Source organism: Zea mays, chromosome 3 (genome assembly GCF_902167145.1).
Source record: "Zea mays cultivar B73 chromosome 3, Zm-B73-REFERENCE-NAM-5.0, whole genome shotgun sequence".
NCBI classification, from domain to species: Eukaryota; Viridiplantae; Streptophyta; class Magnoliopsida; order Poales; family Poaceae; genus Zea; species Zea mays.
Genome location: NC_050098.1, coordinates 227,834,068 through 227,840,214, shown reverse-complemented (window position 1 = coordinate 227,840,214; position 6,147 = coordinate 227,834,068).

The window sequence follows — 6,147 nt, the reverse complement described above, 5'->3', positions numbered from 1 at the left end:
TTACACCTATATATAAAATAACTCTTCATCATTTAGAAAGAAAGATAAGAAAAGGAAGGAAAAGAGAGGGTAACACCTGAATTTGGTGAATATTAGAAAAGAAATTTTATACCCCCAAATTCAGGGCGTTACAAAGGTACTCCTCCACTTGAAGGTTCTTGAACTCGGACCCGTTGTCACTCCTTATCTTTTTCACCTTGAGCTCAAACTCATTTTGAGCTCTCCTTAGGAAGCGCTTGAGGGTCTCTTGGGTTTCAGATTTGTCCTGCAAAAAGAATACCCAAGTGAAGCGGGAAAAATCATCAACTATAACAAGACCATACTTACTTCCTCCTATACTTAGATAGGCGACGGGTCCGAAGAGGTCCATATGAAGCATCTCCAAAGGTCTTGATGTGGTCATCACATTTTTGGTGTGATGAGAGCTTCCCACCTGTTTGCCTGCTTGACAAGCTGCACAAGGTCTATCTTTTTCAAAATGCACATTAGTTAGACCTATCACGTGTTCTCCCTTTAGAAGCTTGTGAAGATTCTTCATCCCCACATGTGCTAAACGGCGATGCCACAGCCAGCCCATGCAAGTCTTAGCAATTAAGCATGCATCTAGACCGGCCTCTTCTTTTGCAAAATCAACTAAATAAAGTTTGCCGTCTAGTACACCCTTAAAATCTAGTGAACCATCACACCTTCTAAAGACAGACACATCTACATTTGTGAATAGACAATTATATCCCATATTACAAAGTTGACTTACAGATAACAAATTATATCCAAGTGACTCAACTAAAAACACATTAGAAATAGAGTGCTCGGATGAAATAGCAATCTTCCCTAACCCTTTCACCTTGCCTTGGTTCCCATCACCGAATATGATTGAATCTTGGGAATCCTTGTTCTTGACGTAGGAGGTGAACATCTTCTTCTCCCTCGTCATGTGGTTTGTGCATCCGTTGTCAATAATCCAGCTTGAACCCCCGGATGCATAAACCTGCAAGGCAAATTTAGGCTTGGGTCTTAGGTACCCAACTCTTGTTGGGTCCTACAAGGTTAGTCACAATAGTCTTAGGGACCCAAATGCAAGTTTTGTCTTCCTTACATTTGGCCCCTAACTTCCTAGCAATTACCTTCTTATCCTTTCTACAAATAGCAAAGGAAGCATTGCAAGCATGATAAATTGTAGAAGGTTCATTAATCTTCCTAGGAACATGAGCAACATCTCTCCTAGGCATATGATGAATGATATTTCTCCTAGGCATATCTCTATCATGCATATAGGAAGAACTTGAAGCAAACATTGCATTTGAATCATAAGTATTATAACTCCTATAGGCATTTCTAGAATGTCTCATATCATGGTACATAAAAGCATGGTTCCTTTGAACACTACTAGCCACAGGGGCCTTCCCTTTCTCCTTGGTGGAGATGGAAGCCTTATGGCTTGTTAAGTTCTTGACTTCCCTCTTGAAGCCAAGACCATCCTTAATTGAGGGGTGTCTACCAATCGTGTAGGCATCCCTTGCAAATTTTTTTTATCAATTTCACTCTTGCTAGTCTTAAGTTGGGCATTAAGACTAGCCAATTCATCATTCAATTTAGAAATTGAAACTAGGTGATCACTACAAGCATCAACATCAAAATCTTTACACCTATTACAAATTGTAACATGTTCTACACAAGATGTTGATTTATTTGCTATTTCTAACTTAGCATTCAAATCATCATTTATGCTCTTTAAGATAGAAATAGAGTCATGGCATGTAGACAATTCACTAGAAAGCATTTCATTCCTTTTAATTTCTAAAGCAAGAGATTTTTGTGCCTCTACAAATTTATCATGTTCTTCATACAACAAATCCTCTTGCTTTTCTAATAACCTATTCTTATCATTCAAGGCATCAATTAATTCATTAATTTTATCAATTTTAGTTCTATCCAGTCCCTTGAACAAACTAGAGTAATCTATTTCATCATCATCACTGGACTCATCATCACTCGAAGAAGCATAAGTGGTATTGTTTCGAGTACATACCTTCTTATCCTTCGCCATGAGGCATGTGTTACGCTCGTTGAGGAAGAGGGATGATTTGTCGAAAGCTGAGGCGGCAAGTCCTTCGTCGTCGGATGAAGAGCAATCCGAGTCCCACTCCTTGCCAAGATGTGCCTCGCCCTTAGCCTTCTTGTACTTCTTCTTCTTCTCCCTTTTCTTCTCTTGTTCCTGGTCACTATCATTATCGGGACAGTTAGCGATAAGATGACCAATCTTACCGCACTTGAAGCAGGAGCGCTTTCCCTTCGTCTTGTTCTTCTTGGGATGCTCCTTGCGGCCCTTTAGCGTCGTCTTGAAGCGCTTGATGATGAGGGCCATCTCTTCATCATTGAGCCCGGCTGCCTCAACTTGTGCCACCTTGTTAGGTAGCGTCTCCTTACTTCTCGTTGCTTTGAGGGCGATGGTTTGAGGCTCATGGATTGGGCCATTTAGCGCATCATCCACGTACCTCGCCTCCTTGATCATCATTCGCCCACTTACGAACTTCCCAAGAACTTCTTCGGGCGACATCTTGGTGTACCTAGGATTTTCACGAATATTGTTCACCAGATGTGGATCAAGTACAGTAAAGGACCTTAGCATTAGGCGAACGACGTCGTGGTCCGTCCATCGCGTGCTTCCGTAGCTCCTTATCTTGTTGATGAGGGTCTTGAGCCGGTTGTATGTTTGGGTTGGCTCCTCTCCCCTTATCATTGCGAATCTTCCGAGCTCGCCCTCCAACAACTCCATTTTGGTGAGCATGGTGACGTCGTTCCCCTCATGTGAGATCCTGAGTGTGTCCCAGATCTGCTTGGCATTGTCCAAGCCGCTCACCTTATTGTACTCTTCCCTGCACAAAGATGCTAAAAGGACAGTAATAGCTTGTGCATTTCTATGGATTTGTTCATTTATAAACATGGGACTATCCGAGCTATCAAATTTCATTCCACTTTCTACAATCTCCCATATGCTTGGATGGAGAGAGAACAAGTGACTATGCATTTTGTGACTCCAAAATCCGTAGTCCTCCCCATCAAAGTGTGGAGGTTTGCCAAGTGGAATAGAGAGTAAATGAGCATTGGTACTTTGCGGAATACGAGAATAATCAAAGGAAAAGTTTGAATTAACCGTCTTCCTTCTCTCGTAGTCGTTGTCGTCGTCCTTTTGGGAAGAGGAAGATTCGTCGCTGTCGTAGTAGATTATCTCCTTGATGCGCCTCGTCTTCTTCTTCTTCCCATCTTTTCGTTTGTAGCCCGAGCCCGAGTCGGTAGGCTTGTCATCCTTTGGCTCGTTGATGAAGGACTCCTTCTCCTTATCACTGATCATAATCCCCTTGCCCTTAGGATCCATCTCTTCGGGCGATTAGTCCCTTTGTGAAGAGAACGAGTCTGATACCAATTGAGAGCACCTAGAGGGGGGTGAATAGGTGATCCTGTAAAACTTAAACTTAAGCCACAAAAACTTGATTAAGCGTTAGCACAATAATTGCCAAGTGGCTAGAGAGGAGTCTAGGCAAGACACGATAACCACAAGAAGATCAACACAGATAGACACAGTGGTTTATCCCGTGGTTCGGCCAAGTACAAAACTTGCCTACTCCACGTTGTGGCGTCCCAACGGACGAGGGTTGCAATCAACCCCTCTCAAGCGGTCCAAAGACCCACTTGAATACCACGGTGTTTTGCTTTGCTTTACTATATCCCGATCGCGAGGAATCTCCACAACTTGGAGTCTCTCGCCCTTACAAAGATGTTCACAAAGTAGCACGGAGTAAGGGAGGGATGAGCAACTCACACAAGACACAAAAATCACAGCAAATACGCACACACAAGACCCAGACTTGAGCTCAAAAGACTATCACGAGGTTCTCACTAGAACGGAGCTCAAATCACTAAGAATGTCGAACAAGTGCGCAAGAATGAAGTGTGAGTGATCAACAATGCTCTAAGGATGCTTGATGTTCTCCTCCATGCGCCTAGGGGCCCCTTTTATAGCCCCAAGGCAGCTAGGAGCCGTTGAGAGCATTCCAGGAAGGCAGATCTTGCCTTCTGTCGCCTGGCGCACCGGACAGTCCGGTGCACCACCGGACACTGTCCGGTGCGGATTTCTTTCCTTATTTGGCGAAGCCGACCGTTGAAGATTCAGAGCCGTTGGCGCACCGGACAGTCCGGTGCACCAATGTGACCGTTGGCTCGGCCACGCGTCACGCGCAGAATCCTCGGCCGACCGTTGGCCCGGCTGATCGTTGGCTCACCGGACAGTCCGGTGCACCACCGGACAGACCGGTGATTTTTAGCCGTACGCCGTTAATCACTTCCCGAGAGCGACGACTTCGCCTGTGAACGGCTCACCGGACAGTCCGGTGCACCACCGGACAGTCCTGTGATTTATAGTCGTACACCGCCGTCGAGGTCCTGAGAGCAGCAAGTTCGCCAGAGCCAGCCTGGTGCACCCAAATTGAGCAGACTTTGGTTGAACAAAGCCATCTCTTTTCCAACTTGATTTTTCCTGTTTCCAGCACTTAGACACAATACATTAGACCATAAAACAATGTACTAAGTCTAGAAACATATCTTTACTTTTGATTTGCACTTTGTCCATCACTTGGGATACTTTAACACTTAAGCACTTGCGTTGGCACTCAATCACCAAAATACTTAGAAATGGCCCAAGGGCACATTTCCTTTTCAAAAACTGATGCAGGTATGGAGTTAACAAGGAACATACCATACACTATGTCGGCATCCTCAGGTACTGATTATGCGGTGACGTGATTGACCCTTCCTCTGCTCTGGTTCTGCGGAGTCTTGTTCTGAGCATATCCACGAGCGGGGGTGTTCTGGTCATTTTTCTGGGTATTGCTCTTTTGGGGTGTCTGCTGGTTGCGCCTTGGGCAGTTGTTGGCATAGTGGCCTAGCTCACCGCACTTGAAGCAGCCATTGGGTTGGACAGGTGCGTTGCTTCTGGCCTGCGTGTTACTGGCGCCACCTTGATGGTTCTGTGAACTCCCACCAGACCTCTGGTTGGTCTGGGAGTTGCTCCTTTGCTGGTTCTGACTCTGATTATTTCTCTGGCCTTGCTATCCAGAGTGTTGCACTTGATAATTGTTTCCGCCTTGATTTCCAGAGCGAAACTGCGAACCTTGAGCGTTATTAGGGCGGGTGTTCCTGCTTGGCTGACCTTGAAATTTCCTTTTGTGGTCAGATAACTCCTTTCTTTTACTCTCAAGGCCAATTGTCTTGTTCAACAGTGTCTGGAAGTTGGGAAATGTATGACTCTGAAGTTGGTAATTTAGAGGTCCAATTAGTCCTTCCAGGAAACGCTCTTGGCACTTCTCATTCGTGTCCACTTCTTCCGGTGCGTAGCGTGAAAGCTGAGTAAAGTGATCACGATACTCACTAACAGTCATTTTCCCTTGAGTAAGGGAAAGGAACTCCTTCTTCTTCAACTTCATAATTCTAGAGGGGATGAGATGAGCGCGGAAGTTCTCTTGAAATTCCTGCAAGTTATAGTATCCGCGTTGGGATGTGCCACTCTGAAGGCATCCCACCAGTCGGACGCGGAACCCTCGAGTCTTCCCGAGGCGTACAAGACCTTTTCCCGGTCGTTGCACTGAGTGATGTCAAGTTTCTTTCCAATGACCTTGAGCCAGTCATCGGCATCCAGAGGATCAATCGCATGAGAAAATGTCGGCGGGTGATGACTCATGAAATCCCGGTGCTTATCTCTGGCCGGAGGTGCATACTGCTGTTGCTGCTGATGCTACTGGTTCTGTTGAATTTGTTGAACAACCACAGTGAGTCCTTGCAGAATCTGCATCTGGGCGGCAATGAACTGCTCCATGTTGGGATTCGGTGGGGGTGGTGGTACTTGTTGACCACGCTGGTTCCGGTTGTTGTTGGGTCCTTGACGAGCGTTCACCATCTGATTGGTTAGGAAGTGAACATCTTAGAGGAGTAGAAAAGATTCTAGAGGGGAACATCCTAAGTTTATTATTATTTTTTTATATGATCTTATGGCCATCATTCCATAAGACCATGGCACTCAAACAAAGATCCAAATCAAACATTTCAACCAATCACCATCACATGGTTGTTATTTATTAATATGATAACTTAAAA